Here is a 19850-nt window from a genome sequence, read left to right on the forward strand (position 1 = left end):
ATTATATTATTTAATATCATAGTGGTCCAGGTGACATTGAATGCGACGTCAGACCCTCCCTGCTCAGTACTCTCACTGCTCACAGGAAAAGCTAACCACAAACTGCCAACTTGTCACAAGCACACAGTTGATGTGTGTGCTGCAAAGAAATAAATGGCAAATGGCATAGCATGCACCTGAACTGGTGACCACAGACTAGCAACCTACACCCCATCTCACTACTATGAGGATTTCTGGTTTGACTTTTCTTGTTGCTGTGATATTCGCTTAATGGCAAACACTTGAGTACTTACTGCAGGATGGGCAATATTCGCTTGTGGGATAATGATTTTGCTTCACATATAAGAAAAAAAATAGCCTAGGACTGTATCACACTGCAGAACAGGAGACAGATTTGTGTTACCGAGAGAAGGTACCAAAATCTGGCCAAGCTCTAGAAAGCCCTGAGATTTTCTATTGCAAACTGGTGACATTTTCAAATAATTAAGAAACCCTGTTCGAGATCATGTTTAGAAGTTTAATGAGTCCCTCTGGTCCTGTTTTGTTGGATATATATGCCCATTCCTGCTCTGCAGGCAAAGAGCTCTTGGTACAGCTTGGCAGGGAGTGTATTGCAAAAACGGGATGAAGCCACACGTGCTTCTCTGGCTGCTCCTATTACTCAGACATTGGGCCTTTATCAGCTACCAGCAAAAGCAACAAACAGTGAGAACAGGCACAGATGACCTTGGATTGTTGACAGCCCTTTTCCCAGGCAGACCCCACATTCCTGGCTAGGAGAACCAGTCAACAGCACTGCCTTGCTCAAAGGAATCTCCAGGACACCCAAGGACAGAGCTGCCATATCAGAGCAGTGGGAAGTCTCACCTGTGGTAATGAAGACATCAGGCTTTGCTCACACATCCATATAATTTGCCCACGGTGTTTTTCATGTATAATCCCACAACAGTTAGATTACCATTTTAGCTGAAAGAAAAAGCACAGAGCACTGACTGGCATTTTGCTTGTAATGAACTACAGAACTTGTTTACATGTACACTATTTGCAAGCAGGGGGAACATCACAAACCTGTATTAATAAAAATTTCATGCCACACCATAGTTACCTGCATTTTCACATATACACCAGTCCATCGTTGGTAGGTTATTTATGACTTAAATTTTAGATTAATTTTTCTTCTGATTTCAGTGTACCATAAGTCACTAATCAGTAATGCTACTATTGTTTTACATCCTGAAAGACCAACAAAGCTGAAACACACTCAGTTACATATACACGAAATCACAACTTCAGGATTTTTACATTTGTACTTAGTTTTATTCACACTCACCTGAAACATAGCAAGGAGGCTGCAAGAAAGTATAAATATTTTAAAAGTATATGGCATAAAAAACCCTAGGTGGGCATATTCTTAATGAGAGCTTGCCAAATGTTTGGACAGCCAGCACATAAATTTTGAAAAAGGAAGGTAAGTTTTGACACAAATCTATTGGGGTTACATCTATAGCATTAACACAAGGCCTAAGCATACTGCATCTATAGGGTCAGAGTGAGCAGGGCTTTAGAACAGAGTTCACCACCTCACCTCCAGCCCCTCATACAGAACTGCATCTTGTCTCTACTCAAGAAGAAGAAACACAGTGTCATATCTTCACAGTGTATTGGAAAGTGTCATGTCTCATGGATCATAATGCTGCTCTCCTGATCCACCTCTGTTTCAAACATTTTTACTATTTACATAACCCTGAAAAGCCTTATTTTAGCTGACAATATTTCAAACTGTGAAAGAATTTTTACCTTGTATTTATTATCTTCTGCTTTCCTTTTTATCTTGTTAAGTTTCAACATAGAGTAGCTGCTTTCTGGAGGGAAGGAAAATCAGGTTCTTATCATATATTCCTCAACTCTTGTGAATTGGAAAGTGAAACAAACTAGACACCAACATTAAAAGCCAAAAATCTAATTTTGCCGTGGAGGGAAACAAAAAACAGAGCTGAAAAATAAGTGGTTTCTGGTAGATTAGCAACTGTTAAATATTCTCAGGTATTTCTAGTGATTTATAATTTCCTTTAATAATATATATTAATATTCAAAGTATCAGATTCACATAGGTCTAAATAAGACAGTGTGCTGTAATGTAGCTTGTTACAGCAAAACAGGGCCCCACATGCACAGATATCCTGCAAGAGATTTGAAGCCTTAACCCCTTTTTATTTATTAAAGCTGTGCAGGCATCTCTCATACACTGTTTCTTGTCAGCCCTCCTCCTCCCTTTCTTTGATCTTTACCAATAGTTGCTTAGCTGAAAGAGGAGGAAAAGATATCAGAGTGTCAGTGTTACAGACTCAACACCAGCCTTCTACAGACACATTCCCCAAAAAAATTACATAGCCAGCATAACAAAGATAACTATGGAGCTATACAATTCATTGTATAGCAATGGCACCAACAATTCATTCTTCACAACTTTGGGAATTGTATCCGTGAAAGGGACCTCAAATTTTTAGCTTTATTTTAAGCAAAATTTCCCCTCTAAACCTATAGCAACAATTCTTGGATGTCTTTAGTGTATCTTTCAGGCCTGATTCTGTTACCCAGTTTTCTTTATTATATGCACTATTCAGTTTTTTATCAAGTACACCTGAATTACTTGTATGCTGATGTCTGGACTCAAACCCGTTATTTTTTAATGGGATGTTCTGATAAAATACATTTTAACACCAAAGAGGAGTCTCTACTAGTAAGGTGTACATGGAGGCCTCAATCTGAAGCTTTCAAAAAATTCGGGGAGACAGAAGTTATTTAAGTTCCCAGAGCCTGGCTTAAGTCTGTCCCTAGTTTAATAAACTATTGAAAATCTATTTAGTGTGGCTGCCAGAAGATTCTTTGTCATGCATTGTTTTTAAATTTCCCCAACAATGGAAAATAATGTTACGAACAAGCTGCTTCAAAAGGAGAGTACAAGTCTTTCTGGGAGCCACTGCAAACCCACAGTAATAGTAGGAAAAGGAACCTAATAAAACAGACACATCCTCTGAAGAACACACATTCAGCAACTATGGTTGCCCTCTCCTTCAGGGGAGTCATTGGTAAAATTTAGATGGGACAAAACTGAATTCCCATCAAAAAGCACATTATAGAAAGCACCTAAGAACAACTTGTCAAAGTTTATTATGAAATTCCAACAGAGACACAGGTCTATCTGCCTTATTTCTTGAGAAACTAGTTGGGGAAAAAATAAAAAAAAATAAAAGGAAAAATAATACAGGAAAATAAAATAATAAAGAAAAAAAAATTAAAATTAAGGAATAAAGAAAAGGTGAACACTTTGGGAGTCCTTTTCACTCTTTCCTTCATTAAAGGTAGGGAAAAATGTTTTTATATTACATCCATCAATGGGATACAGAGGTGGTACCTTGATGCATCTGAAATATTGCTGTCTCCATCCTCTTATTCCCAGTACAAAGATGAAGTGAGTTTCGAAGGTTACTTAATCCTTGGAGGGAGCAGGTGGTATAGATTAGGGATCAATCAATAGATGACCTGACTGCCCCTAGAAAAGTTCCTCATTGCTACTTTGAATGGAGTTCAGGGATACTGTCTACCTATGGTTTTAACCACCTTTAAAAAAATTTCAAATGTGGTCCCAAAGGTGGTACAACATGACTTCCTCTTGCTCATGATGAGAAAACAGAATGTAATATCCAGCTAATCAATCTTATCTCTTATAAGCCCAGAGCACACGATATAATTATGATTCTAAGACAGGTTTAACATTTGGATTGAGCATAATAAATAGCACCCTACCTGAGAAAATTAACAGCTGAGAAAAACTAACTGCCACACTCATCCAAAGAAAGTATTAACTTTGAATCTGCTGCTGATTTGAACTGCCTCACCTTTCCTTACTGATGACACCACCTCAAAGAAAGGAATGAGGATTTTGCTGTGATTATCTGCTTACTCCAGTATGATGATGTTTTTTTTTTAAATAGAGTAGGCAGAAGTGAGCTGTCCAGACACAGCTTAAATGTAATGACTGCAATTGTTTTCTTTCAGTATTCAAGCTTTCTTGTTTACAGAGTGAATTTTGGTCTTTGGAACAAACACTATGATAAGTAGGCTGCTTTTGTAGCATGTGCAGGAGTTATACAGCTAACAACAAAACCAGTCTTTTTAACTACATGGAAAATTAGATTCAGCGATATTTCAGAGATATGAAAATATCTCACCTGCTAGTGTTGTTTTTTTTTTTTTTAGTTCAACGTTATTTGTGAAATGCTTTCAATTTCAAGGGGTTTTAAAAATCATTTTAATAACACCTTCAATGTTTTCACCCCCTCTTCCAATAAATACAAAAAAATTATAGTATTGCATTCTTTTTTTTTTTTTTCCTTTCCTTGTATTTTGTTCCATTATTTCCAAAACAATCTGTAACTTAAAATATTTTTCACTTTGTAAAAATTTAAAGTAAGAAAAAGAAAATCTGATGGGGTGGTTGCACTGGAAAGAAAAACATCCACATAAACAGCAGTTTAGAATTAGTGATGGGGTAAGAAGGCACTAGGTCATTTTATTGCATTGATTGGCCAAAAATCAGAGGAAAATGGTAGTAAGGGGAAAATAAGATTATTTTAGCTATGTCTTAAATCCTGCTAAACAGAAACAGTTTCAAAAGTATCACAAAACTGTTCTTCCATTTCCCATCCAACTACACTTTGGTAGAGGGGAGAAACAACAGAAAGTTGTGGATTTGCCTGCCTAAAATACCAGTTTAGGTCAACTTTAAAAGTTGATGACTTTTCAGTGAACAAATGCAGCACTGGTATAATATAAAATGATGCTGGGAACCCATCAGTCAATTATTGCAGTCAATGTCACAATGAAGCCAGCCCTGATTTACTTGCTCCCAGGTCTCCCCAGCTGGAGCCTGTGGAAGTAATCTGATATAAACTTCCCCAAGCCAACCAGGATCTCAAATCAGAATTCAGAATAATTTTACTGATACTTTTTAACCAAGATAACCACATTGGTAACATCCTTTACACAAAGCCAGCACTGCCACGGGCAATGTGTTATTTGTTGGGCTTTTTTGTTTGCTCTTGTTTTTTAAGCAAAGGTAGATCAGCTTTGCTGTCAGGACACCTCCTTCAAATGCAGTAGCCACGTCTCCAACAGGAAGCTCTGCCACACAAGTCTTGCTCCAGCCACTCTCCTCACACATCTAAGCCCTTGTGTCAAGCCTTCTACTTGCTCAAGCTTTTGCTAGAGTTGACAGGCCTTTGCTGACACTAGGACTCTGTGCTGCCTCAGCAGAAAGCACCTAAGAAGAACTCGTCAAAGTTTATTACAAAATCCCAAGTGACATAAAAGGGTGATGGGATACTGCTTGATGCAAGGCCCAGACTTTTGCTCCCACTGATGATGCTTATTAGGCTGTTTCTAAGACTATCCTGTGGAATCTTTGTGCCATTCCAAGAAAGACTCCTAGTGCAGGATTTACCAGGCATCTATATAGACATAAGGACAGATTCTCATCTTTCATGTGTATTACTGATATGGGCCAGTATCCAGCGTGCCCAGTTAGGCTATAGAGGCCCCAGCTTCCTACCCAGTAGGCCCACAAACGATACACTCTTTCCCTCACAGTGCCACAAGCAGCATTCACAGATACATATTTAATCCATCTTCAGATCCCAGGCTGACAGGAAGGATTCCTACCCAAGAGCTGAGAGTGGAATACAAGTCTAAACACAACATCATCACATAAAACTTCATCAGGCCAACTGTGCCACATGCAGAAAATTCAAGTTCCCTGCTTCACTATTCCTTCCAGTGTCTGCTTGTGATGGGGCTTTTCTTGTCTGTTTTAAAGGTCAACAGGCAGCTAGGAGCATGCCAGCCTGTACATTTGAGAAAAGAAGGCACAAGCATCTTCAGCATCAGAAAAAAAAACCCCCAAAGAAACCTTACAGCACTTCGAATATTTTCGCACCTGTCATGCCCAGGAATGATCAAGCACTACAGTTTTTAAACTGGGCAAAACTTTGTAAAGCTGCGTGTAAGATCAGTCACCTACTAAGAACAGCACCTTACATGTGGTGAATTCTGCACTCCCTTGCAAAAGCCAAAGGGTTTGCCGATCTCACACATAGCAGAATGTTTCCTCTCATCTGGCTAAAGTCCTTATAAAATACTATTTAAAAGCACTAGAACAAATCTGATAGAATAAAAACATCTACAAAGAATACTGCAGTTGCTGCTGCAATGGTCCAGCTTGCAGAAAGTAGAACAGCTTACCAAATTATTATCTTAGGGAGGATTCTCCCTGCTTGGCTCCTGCAAACATCAGCATCTCACTACAAAATGCAAGCAGTGGGAATCCAGCCCTCAGGAACCCTGTGCAACCAACAGCCACAAAATAAAGCCTTATGATTGATTACCCAGGTTATGACACTTCAGAAATGGTATAGCAGGCATAACTGACCTGCAATCTTTTCCACTCCCCTTTGGCGCTGCAACAGCTTCTTATTCTTTCCGAGCCATTGGCTAGTTCTTCTCCAAGTTCTTTTTATTAAAACCTTTTATCTCCCCACACAGCAACAATTTCTCCTAGCAATCATGACCATCCACTCTCATCACTCTTCTAGACAGAGGCATTGGCCAAATCCACTTTGGGAGAAGGGGAAAGATAGCACAAACAGTCTGAGTTGTACTTGCATTTGTTATGTGAGAGGTGCTTATTGCTTAAGATCACTCTCATAATCAGACAAGCAATGGTTTCCCTTACTCTATTTATATAATTGGAATAATTCACTAGCTAACACTTTTCCCAGCTAAATGCATGCCAACCTCCTGAAATGAATTCAAACTTCTGGAGCATGGAGGTTACACAACAAGGGTCAGTATGCAAAGCTTAGTGCCAGATATATGCAGCTGTTTCCCTCACTCACACTCCCTCCTTCTGATAATTGAACATGAGAATCCCAGTTGTATTCTAGATACAAATGCAAGCATGTTATATTCCAAAGCTGGGAGCTATGCCAAACTGGAGTGCTGGGGACATCCAAGTTTAGCCTACTTGTTAGCATAGCACCCAGCATGCTGGAACCATAGGCATTCATTTCGAAGTTGCTGTAGATTTAATTTTCTCTCCCTCACCCCAATACATACTCTAACCCACCAGCAAAAGCTCTGTTCCCTGTTGAATTCTTACAAAAATATCCTAAAACATCTGCTTAAAGGCTTGTGGAAGCCCTATACCAATTTCAAAAATCATATCAAGAAAAGTAAACTCTGGTTCAGCAAAACACCAAGACATTTGTGTACACAATCATTGATACTATTCATTTGCTAGAGGTGAGCAATACTTCTAAATACCTTGTAGAAACAAGCCTGGGAAGAGAAGTCACACAGGTATCAGACAGGACTGGAAAATAATTAGGAAGCAATGGCTGCTGAGACTCGGATATTACAAATAAATTATCTATATTCAGAGGATTGTATGACTAATGCCAGGTCACTAAGTCTAAGAGCCCATAACAATAGGACACCTTGGAAAAGCAGAGTGGACTATTTTAGAGTGCTGCAATATAGCTGTGTAAGCCTCAACTCACATAGTCTAAATTCCATATGGGTCCCTGTGTCTAGTGTTTCCTATTAGGTAACTCTGGGAGTTATTGGATTCACGGGCCTAGGCTTAGTCTCCTTAAGGCTAAACTTTTGGGCTACAGATGTTAAAAACAAACAGAAAAATCCCTGCCAGTCAGGTTCTGTTCCCATTTTTAATATGCAATTCTAACCTAAAGGCTTGGTTCTGCCAAAGTCGCCTTCAACAGGAGGAAGGGTTGTCCAACATTGTCATGATCAAATCCAGTTTATTCTGCCAGTAAGATTTATTCTGCATTTATAGTGGTGTAAACTAAAGCAGAACATCGTCTGTGCTTATATAGAGCATTTAAAATATATATGTTTCTATTCAGATCTTCTGTGCAAATTTTCATATACTGTTCTCAAAGTCAGCCCAGAGGAGAAGGTGGTACTATCTATCTAACGTCAGTGTCAAGAGTTGTGACCTGAAAAGAATCAGCATTTCTTTAAACCCATTAGTGCAGAATTGGGCCTAGATACAGTACTTTGTTATGAAAGAATGGTCTTAATAAAAACAAAAAGATAGTTTAAAGAAAACCTGCTAAGAGCAATGTGCATGCAATTCTGTCGTGCTACACAGCCATTGCTTAATTTATCTGCTAACTCCCCAAACACACAATACGATACTGCGGGTGTGTCCGAATTAAGACTCGCTGTGTATTACGTGCGGCGAGTACCTCTGGGCGTGAGGCGTTTGAGGTCACGGAAAACCCTGCACGGCATATTCCTGCCTCTTCGCCCTTCTCCTCCTCGTCCTGCTCCGCCCGCGCAGCGCTCCCCGCCCCGCGCACCTGGGCCCGGCCCCGGGGCGCCCCCGCGTGGCACTGCCGGGGGCGCCTTCAGAGAAGTTCCAGCATTCGAACAATTTCAGCGTTTCCAGCAGGGAGAGTGAAGGAAGTGCCTTAAATTTAGCAGCCATAAGGTCCGGTGACTCTATGCCTCCACGGCCTCGAAGTTCTGACGACTCGATGAATTTGGTGCGAGGTATTTGGCTTTATAAATTTTCTGTAGAAAACACGCACAAACTGCCTGAGTCATGAAAAGCTAACATCAGAAAGCTGCTGGGATGCAGCAACCAAACACTCCCACGGATTGCACCTGTATTTCTGCAGTATTTGTTCCTCATCTGGAAGTCACACTTGCAGCAGGTAGCAGAGGGGAAGACCAGTGCACTTCTGCTGAGTGCATTTCTCTGCTAAAGTACAAGGGCAGCAGGGCAGTGGGAAAAAGGATTCCGTTTACAGTTGCTGGGATGAATTATAATGTAATCCAGACAAAGAAGGGGAATTAAGGCTGCTAAAAAAAGTTTGTTCTGGCATCTCCTAATTTTTTTTTTTTTTGGGGGGGGGCGGAGGTAAGGGGGTCTCGACTTTGACACCATTATACTACTTATATTTTCTAATATGTTGTACATATACTATCATAGCTTTATATAGCTGTGATGGAGTATTGTGTACCATTCTGCTTTTCCACAGAACCCTAAATACATGTCCTAACACTAGGACAAAGAGTTTACACATCAAGACTTATATTTGGACCATTCCTTTTACGTACACACGCACATATACACACAATCCCTCTCTAGCATTTGGGCATGCACATACAAGCACAGACTATCAATTAACTTTTGAAATCATGCTGGAAGCCTTGGGACAATCTCAAAACTACATCTGAGAATAACTTCAAAAAAAAAAAAAAATCAGTGGTATATACACAACATTATTAGATACTTTCACTTTGCTTTACTGGTACAGAGATGCTCCTTGAAAGCCATTTTTTGAAGTGTTTTATCTGCTTTTTCTCTGTTCACTTGAAATCATAGTTCTGTTTGTAACACTTATATTATTCATACAGCAGCCAAGTCTGATTTTACAGGGATGATGATGATGCTTCAGGTGAAAAACAAAACGAAAGGATCAGAGGAACACCTACACATAAGGTAGTGTTCTCATGCCAAAATTTTTAGTCAGGAACAATCAGGTAAGAGAAGGATGAAAAACATATGAGACATAAATAAAGTTTAGTATTTTTTCACCATACGATGATCTTTAAAAACTAACAACCTGTATTTGGGGTCACCCAGAATTCATAGTGCATGTCCCAAATAACATGTCACTTTAGTTAGAGCCTATAGAGCCAAAGAAGCCTACAAGACATGTATTTAAGTCTTAAATCACAAGGAAGCCAGTTACAGTATTTAAACTGACTTTTCACAAATACAAGTGCGTCATTCAGTTTCTAATACTCTAAAAAATCCAAAACCAGTAATATCATCCAGTGGAAACCCTTTACAAAACCAAAGTTATGATTTCAAGATCAGATATTTCTTATTCTAAAAAAATTTAAGTTCATATATTATAGCACTGTTTTCAGTCATCAAAGTCATTACAAGCTTATTACGGAAAGATTATTTCCTTAAACCAGAAAAAATAGCACATCAACACTTCATGCTTTTTTTTTTCCTCTTTTCCTCCAGACTACAAAAAACCCACCCAAACTTTCTCCAAGAATAAAGATAAACAAAACATTTACCCCAACCAATTGTCTGCAGGAGAAAAAAACTTCAGCTGACTCCCACTTAGCCCAGCTTCAGCTGAAGTGGACACAGCTTGAAGGACAGCACTATGGAAAGGATACCATGGTGAAACAATTTGTCACTGGCCTTGGCATGAAGTCACGTGGTACTACTCTCTAGCATTTTGGAAACTGGGCAGGATACTTCTGCTGTCACACTAATACAGAACAAATCCTTCTTTTTCACTCAACCCTCCCAACCCTTCCCACCTCAGCCAGCCAGTGGCTGGTGACAGAGTAGGATGACATCTACCTACCATCCAAGCTGACAAGAACCCAGTGACAGTAACCAACCCAGGCCACTATCCCTGTGTTCAGGAAAAGGGATGTGCATGCAAAAAGTCTCCTACAGGAAAGCAGGTGGTATAACAGGTTGAAACGAAATGCAGTGAAAAAGTCAAATAAATGAAGATTTGTAATTTGCCCATTAACATCAGGAGTATTAAAGCACATTGTCAAGTTACTACACCCAAAAATAAGACAGTGCCTGATTCACCTCTCAGATTAGTTTAGGCAGTCATATCACAAGTCTGACCCAGAATACTTATAAATTACCAAAAATTGTAATATGCATATTATTTTGACACTTTAAGTCAGTAGGTTTGCTTTGGCTCAGCAAAATGAACTGCAGTGGTGTGTTTTGTGCCTCTCAGGAGACTTGGTGTTCTTAGACAAGAAACCTCTAAATGCTACTCCAGGATTTAGCACCTAATCCACATTTAATAAAAATAATTCTAGAGAATGAAATAGGCTTTGCATCAGATCTATCAGGGTGTGTCTTCCTCCTCCATGGCCAGTCTTGCCTACTTGCTACCTACACCATGAGACACAGCATAACTGGGGCTGTCTGCAGCTTGTTTGGCTGGCCAGAGGAGAGAGCTGGGCCAAGTTACCCCAACAAACTCCACAAGCAAGTGTCCCACCTCCTGTAACCTTCAGAGATGCAAAGCTGCACGAAACTTGGCACAAGAGAAGAGTGGCTGGGCCATCCAACTGGATTTACTGTCTCAGACACTGTTCCATGCAGGTGTAGAAGTGTCACTTATGCAGCCAGACGTTTACTCTGACCTATCCTTCCACTGGTGCTATCATCCTAAAATTGTCACACAAACACAACATAAATACCAGGGATATCTCCGAACTCAGAAAACAGAAGCAAAACCAGCTGGTTTCAGAAGCCAGGACAGCTTGTTAATAATGTTTTAAGAAATACTACAGAGGTGACTTTAAACTGGAACATTTATGAGTTCATTCTTCCTAATGGGTTGGATGAATTTAACACGTTAAGACTAGTACAGCTTAGATAAAAGAGTATCTGTATTCCAATTGCTTATATCCTTAGATTGTATCTACTGTAGCTCCACTTAATAGAATGTATTCATGGCACACATTCAGGGAGCAATCAGAAAGCTGTGCATTTCTTCTATGCCACACCTTGCACACTGCAGCTTACTACAGGCCAGCAGCACAAGAGACCACCAGATTCTGCAGCATTAGCTAAGTCTGAATAAATTATTTTTAACTGCAACTACCAAGCTCTCATCCTCTTTAGGGACAGCCACATTCTTTGCTTATGTGCTGCATACAAAAATTTTAATAACATCTTTTCCAGTCCCTGCAGCACTGTTTGCCACTACCAGCAACAGGCAGAAAGAAATCACGGCCACTTAGTAACCCCCTTCCAGTGAGATTTTTCTTTTCATCAAACTATTTTACAATAATTCAGAAAGCCTGTAACCATTTCCTTTCAGTCACATTACATTTGTAGTGTATTCCAAGTTATTTCATCAGCACTAGAATTGGGAACCTAGGAGTAATGGATTTTTCTTTAAGCTCCCCCCTAAAGCAAGCTCCCCTCAGTTCACCTACTGAAAGGGCATTGTAAGGTGGCAGAGGGTTTCAGTGATTATTTTCAATTAACCTGCAGAGAAGCTTTGGAACTGAACTTTATTCTTCCCACATAACTGAACTCAGAAGGAGTCATCTTTCCCTTTTTTTTTTTTTTTTTCCTGTTTGTTTTGTTTTGTTTTGGAGATTTTCAGAAGATGAGGGGAAGAGGCAGAGGGAAATGAAAAACTGACTCATAAGACGTTAAATGGCAGATAAAATGGTGACAAATTGACATACTTTAAAAAGCCCTAACACTGCATGTACACTTTCAGCCTCTGAATTACTTATTGCCAGTCAAGAACAAGATCTTGGGATATAACCAGGAATTATTTGAGAGCAGCTCACTATTGAACCACAAGTCAAAGACAACACACTCTGGGCATTGTGCCACAGCACAGGAATCTATAATGTGCTTAATTTCTCAATACTTTGTACAGTTTGTTAGAGATAGAAAAGGCACAAAGAAGGAAAACCAGAATGCTCAAAAGACATAGAATAATTTCTGTACCATCAGCTTGTACAACCAAAAGTAGGAACAACTATCCAGCTATTTGTCCAATATAAGCTTTTTAGCCACCTGTTATGGTCTATTCCCATATCAAGTATATCCAACCTTTACTACTAGAATAATTGCTTTAGTGAATCTGCCCCATAGAATTCAATCCAACAAAATTATGCTATGTAGGCCAAAAAGAATTCCAAAACAAAATACAGGTGACCATCCAATTATTTTCACTTTTTTTTTTTTTTTTTTTTTTTTTTTTTTTGAGAGATGGAAACATGTCAAAATAGTCTTTAAAATTTCTTCTGAAATGATCCTCCCTCATTTCACAGGGCTGATGACTGCATGAATGTATGCATCTGTCTATAAGAAAGGTTACTAAATACCTGCATTCCTTCCAAAATAAATTTTTAGTGGATACTCTCAAGTTAGAAGTACTTCTCTACTGGACACAGTATACATGCAGAACCAGCAACACTGTACAAAGGCATTAATCTGCTCTTCCAATTTTATCCAGAACACAGGGGAGTGTGTGCAATAAAATTGCTAATTTTATTTCACTGATTTATCAATGTACAAGGTTCACCTTTTATGTTACTTCTTAGAAGTTCCCCTAGACTTTGAGCTTTCATACAACTCAGTGATAATCTGTATTTTCCTTTTCTTCCACACTTCTGAAACAATTTGTTTCAGAAGTGCTGTTTTCAGCTGTTCTGAAACATCATTCTGAACAAAGATAAAATATGTTTAAGTACTCAAAGTGAGGATGCTCTACCAGCTGATGTAATCACACTTAGCCTTAGGAAAGCAGCCATTTCCTATAAAGAAAATAAGAAAACACTATTAGTCAACTTACACGGAGTTTTTACCCAGGTAGACAAAAAAAAATAAAAAACCCACAACAAACCAAAGACTACATACCACACACAATTAAATCTTGTTGGGTAATTAACACAGATCAAACCCTGTGGCCTGGTAGTCTCATAAGGGCTCTGGAAGCTCTTAACCATTTCATATAGAGTTCTGTCATACTTCCTGATTTTCCACAGGGTTATAGTACAGAATTTATATGATCCTACAGATCCAGTTACTTACCTATTCTTTTTTCTTGGGACCTTCAGAGCTTTCCTCCTCCCAGTTAGAAAGTGCTTTCTCAAGGAAATAATAGCTCAACCAAGCCCATAAACCATATTCTATATCCTACCTCCTCATTCAATTTCCATCCAATCAAGCTGAGAGCTAAAGTTTTGTTAGTTGGTCTTCATTTTGTTTTGGAACTGTGAACTGATATATTACATCTTGTATATGAAATAATTATTGCTTCAGTTCTACAAAGCACATAAGCAGTGTCAGTTGTCTTCAGACTTTCAAAGATCATTACAAAACAGTGCTATGACTACCCTATCTGCAGTGTTGTTTTAATTTAGTCATTTATTCAATATTTCTTCCCAGGAATAATCTATTGTTTTCATTTAGTGTTGTGTGTCTTGTCTAATATGTTTTTATTTAATCATTCTCCACAGGTACACAAAAATGACAGATCATAAACTGTGCAGAAAGGTAATTGTATTCATTTGTACTAATGGGAGTTCCTGCAGTCCTACTGCCCATGGGCAGACTTCTGCACTAGGCACATGCTTTGAAATGTACAGGCTGGTATCTATACTGGTAGTCACATGCAACCACAGCTCACTATTCCTGGCTTCTATTCAGTGCCCAGAAGAGCAGCAGCTTGAAAACCAGGTCTTAGAAGGGTTCCATGAAGCAGAGCATCTGTGGAGCCAACAATGAAACAGACATTCCAGTGGACTGGAAGGCAATGTCTCCATCCATCATAAATATCAGGGTACACATGCAACTAGACTGACCAAAGGCACAGCAGTCTAAGAACAAAATTTAAGACTGAGCCACAGTGATATGTCTGGAAGCATCCAGAACACATAAATAGTAATATAAATTATTGTATTGTATTGCATTATATATTACCATGTAATATATATTATTGTGCATTATTATAGTAATACAGGCATATAAATAGTAACCAAGACATGAGTAGACAATATACATTATCATTATGAGACCAGGTATCTGCAGATTATCTTCAACTTTCCTTCAAGCCCTTCCCCAGTCACCAAACAAATCAAAGAACACACACATAACCTCTACAGAATACAGATATATGGAGACTGCTTTCCCATGGTAACCTTCGCTCCTCACACCCTTATTCCTTCAGCATATTCTTCTGAAAGTTCTCAAAAGAAACTTGCTCACCCCACTTTACACACCAGTAACAGGAAGCCTCCCACACCAGTGTGCATTCACTGAGCTGAGCTTCTTCCTCCTCCTGCCATGTTCTCCCTGAGAGAGGATTCAGAAGAGAATGAGAGACGAACTCTTACCTTATAAAACTTTCATTCCCTTTCCTTAAAAAAAATATAAAAACAAACAAACAAAAAAAACCCACCTCAAAAAACACTTGAAACAAGAAATTCCAACACACATCTTCAAAGATGAGGTGCGGGGGAAGGAGACTAAGCAAGTCACTCCTGCATCATTCAAACAGTACCTTTACAAAGGGAATATCTACAGCACAATGCACTCAAGACAGTTCAGGAAACCCACGCTCCAAAACGGTGTTCATTACTGTCCATTTCTGACAACCACCCCCATATGATTATAATACCTCCTTGCACACAAGTCTCTCCAATTACTTGCTTTCCTCTGTACATGAGCAGAACATAGACTTTGAGAAATGAGGTGTTAGTAGCCCTGTAACACTGTGTCTTTAGTTGGTAGGAACTTCAAAGATAAAGTTGTTTGCTGAAAACAAAACACTGACTTCCAGATTGAATTTTCTGGAGAAGGGTTATTTCCTGCAATATCATCGGTCTATACATCTGTTCAAATCCTCACGTATTTAATATAGAAGTCTGCTAAGAAGGATGATTCCTATGGTCTGTGTCACAATTTTTTCTTCCAGAGGGAAATCAGCTGTCAGAGCCCTGACATCTGCTATTGATGTGTAAAAGCAAAACAGTTCACCTCTCTCTGTATAAAAGTACAACCTTAGTACCCAAAGCAGGCAAGGGAGACTATGAAGCAGCACGCAAGATTTTGACCCCAAAAGAGAATACTTCCCTGGAGATGCTGACTAGTTCTTTTCCTGGCAAGTTTTAAATACAAGACTATAAATCAATCTTGTAACTGCAAGCACTTTGTGTATTAGAAGCCCATAAGTCGAACAAATGAGTTTGGAGGAAAAATGAAAAAGCTGCCAGCTGCCACTACTCTAATGACAGCACTATTTACACCAGGAACTTGATCTTCCAATCCAGATCTTCAGTTTTCCCCCTAAAAGGGGCAGGACAGCATTACTCAACAAAGGTTTCCTCACCATCAGGATATTCTACTCTACAATGGCTCTGCAAGGAATGTAAGTTCCAATTCAGCATTCTGGCAGTGTAAGCCTTGTTAGCATTCCTACCTGCTTGACAGATCACTTTACCATCTGCAGACATGATTTTTTACCGCCCCAAAAAAAAAAAAAAAAAAAACCTAACAAAGAAGCCAGTTTTTGTTTTGAACTGACACGTCAGATCTATAGCATCATAGGAAACATGGCAGAGCACAGACATCTCTGTGGTCAACATCACTTTCAAATCTCATGCCTTCAAATTAGCATTCTCCCCACCCGTACACTGAAACATGTGGTAATGAAGTTCTGGTTTTGTAGACACAGATATGTTGATCTATGTGTATATGCACACAACTTTCATAAGCCCACACCACCATCAAGACAGGTGACTATCATTACACATTTAATAGTCCTTAGACTGGGGCCACAAGTAATAACGACAGAAGTCAAAAACCCACAAAAGACATTTCAGAGTGTTAAGTAATGGCTCATGCTGCACATAAAATAATATTTAAGATATTTAGCTAAAACATGAAAAAATTTCAAAATTATTACCCATGTATCCAGCACTGCCATTCAAAAGAGAACATGCTATTTTGAAAGAAAAGAGGGCAGACCATGGCAAACAGAAGGTCTCAGAGGGGTTTTACCAGAGACCACCTCTTGGAATGTGCCAGTCCATCTGAAGAAACTGTAACACCACAGCTCCATTTCTACCAATACACAGAACCATGTACATTGTTGGCACCCACTCATGCCTGCACGTTCTGCAGTCCATCTTCTGACTATAATCAGAAATCATAAAGTCCCTTCACTAGTGGCATAAATAATTTTTAAATGCAACTTACTTCTGGTAAGTTCTACATACAAATTATTATTTTGGATCCACAGGAAAAAGATTAATTCATTACTCATCAGACTATCCAGTAATAGAAATGCTTAGACATAATTTAAGAAAAACATTTTAAAAAAGGCAAGGTTTGACCAGCATATGTCTTACTTCCAAAGATACTTGACTGGAAGAGACTTCAGGTGTAGTGTCAGAGCAAAATTTGAATGTGTATCACTTATATATTTTATATATTATAAAAATAATATATATTTTATAATTAAAAGACATACATATATGTAAATACTAAGAGTTGATACATATCTCATAGGCATTTTTTTAACGACCTGTGACCTGCAGGGTAGACAAAGCTGATACCAGGAGAAAGAAGCTTCACCTTCTTGGAGGGAAAGTCTGGCTAAAATATGCAACACCAGTGTCCCTGGACTTTAGGGCTATAAATACAAATAAATACACTTTTACAAAGGGATTCATTGGTGCATTTCTGCTTCTAAAATTTATTTTTATAGGGATTCAATACTTGGTACAGAAGACCCTACAGAGCCAAGACACAGTGGTTTTGTGCAAGTGCACTGCTGCCCTCTTCTGGGTCAGCTCCGATTCACTCCTGTCCTTAAAACACCCAGCCGACTCTCAAGGGGAGCTGCACCTCCAAGACCATCAGGACCGCTTTGGGAGCTCGAGATTTAAACTAGACAGAGCAAAAAAGTGAAGCACACACATATACAGAATAAACGCAGGAAGTTACTGATCTTTCTAGAAACCGAATTGCGACAATTCATCACCTTATTTCCTTAAATCCTACAGCAGTTTGTTTCTTTGTTTAGATGGAAGAAATTTTTCCTAATAGCCACCAAAAGGGTTGTCAAGCATTAGGACAAGCTGCAAAAGCAGTGGAGTCATCATTCCTGCAGATATTTAAAATATGTGTAGATATGGCACCTGGGGATGTGGCGTAGTGGCAGACTTGGCAGTGTTCAGTTAGTGGTTGGACTCGACCATCTTAAAGGTCTTTTCCAATCGAATTGATTTTATGACCTAATGCCAGAGAATCCAAAAGTTATTTACTGCATTAACAGCAGAGCCTGTGGGACAGCACGGCATTCTGAAAACTAAGATAAAATGGCCAAACAGCAACTTTCACAGAAGCTTTGACACTTATTATTGCAGAACTGCTGCAGCTCATAATGCAGAGTAAGCACAAAGACTCTTAAATTGTTTTGATTTCAGCAGTATTAGAACAAACACAAATTTTACTATTAGAAAAAATCCTACTTTTGACTACCCTGCATAAACCCTGGGTAATCCATGGGCCCAGGTAACCAAAGCTTAATGAGTTGTCTTACGTAAGCTGAGCTTTAACAGGCAGAACACAGGCTTAGCCTCCAGAAAGCATGAGACAAAATACACAGCTTAAGGCTCAGCAATAGAAGAGCTTAGACAAACTAATTTTAATTTTGAGATGCAATTGCTAAGAATGAACACAGGCTCAGACCCTGCAGTTCATCTGAAAGGCAACTCATTAAACTGTAGTAATACTAAACCTACATTCAAATCTCAAAGTCTAATATTTTTGATAAAATTTGATCTTTACTGAATGCTTGAACATAATTTACAAATACATTTCAATCAACTAAATAAGCATAATCTGAACATATGTATTTAATCAACTACAGCGGTATAAACCCAGTCCCTCAGGTCAAGGAATTACAAAAACAGCCAAGGTGGACACAGTGGCAGAGTGCATTCCTCTGGCAGGATGGTTTGGGCCAGTTCATGAATCAGCCTGAGATGAGCAGCATGAAATCTTTACCAGCACAAGCACAGCAATTCCACAAACCCAGAATGGAAAGGTCACAAAGCAGCTCTCAAACTGCTCACACTTCTGGCCATAAGCTTCATGGAAGTTGGCACTGCTGCACAGCTGTAGGACATCCTACACCTCCAACCTGAGTATAGCCCACAAAACAAACTCTGCACTAGGAAGGCCTCAGCTGAGTAGTGGTATATCCAGTTTTTAGGAATGCACTTCAAGGAAAGATCTGTTCTCCATGAAAGGGGTCCAAAAGAGGAAGCAAGAATCATCAAAGTTAAAAGTTGTCATCTATAATACCCAAGTGGAATGGTATTCCTGAAGCAGTCTTCAATCTACAGAAAATTATTCAAAAGGGACATCTTTTTCACATTTCAAATATGGAATATAGCTGCAGAGAGCAAGGTAAGAAACTGTTTTCTAGATATACAGAAGGAAGAAGGAATAGCAGTAATGTTTTTAAACTGCAGCAATAAGCAGTAAGGTAATACATCAGGAAACCTTTCAGTGAGATATAATAATAAATATCAAAGTAAAATAATCAGTATAAACCAAAATAAAAGGCTTTAGGAAGAGGTTAGACAAACTATTGCTAAGGAACAATGTATGGGTGAATGTGTGCATTTTATTTATATATTTGTGTATTTTATTTCAATGCATACATGGAAAACCAGTGATCTCTGAATTATCTTCCAGTCTATTCTTTATTAACTTTCATAGTAAGTACCTGCAATACAAATGAGAAAACAAATCATTTAATAGACTTCTTCCTCAATGGTAACTATTTCAGTCACAGGAATCCCTCAGCTTATAAGCAGCATATATTGGTCACAGAACCTTGAATATTGGTCACTGGGCACCAGAAATTAAACAGATGAAACAAAACTAATGAACAAAGCAGAGTATAACAGTACTTGCAAAACATTAGACATTCTGGACTATTACCCACAAGCCAGGAAATACCAGGAAAAAACCTCTCCCTAGAACCCTGTGCATAGGTGTACCAGCATCAAATTTAAATCAAGTACCAACACTATATAAACCATCACTTTATATCAAGTCAACACCAAGTGACCGTTTTAGCAACAGTTAGCTTTTTGTATGCACTTTTCTACTGTTACTGTATTAAAAGTCAAAATTATCTTGTGAAAGCTAA

This window comes from Vidua macroura, chromosome 6, assembly GCF_024509145.1.
Source record: "Vidua macroura isolate BioBank_ID:100142 chromosome 6, ASM2450914v1, whole genome shotgun sequence".
NCBI classification, from domain to species: domain Eukaryota; kingdom Metazoa; phylum Chordata; class Aves; order Passeriformes; family Viduidae; genus Vidua; species Vidua macroura.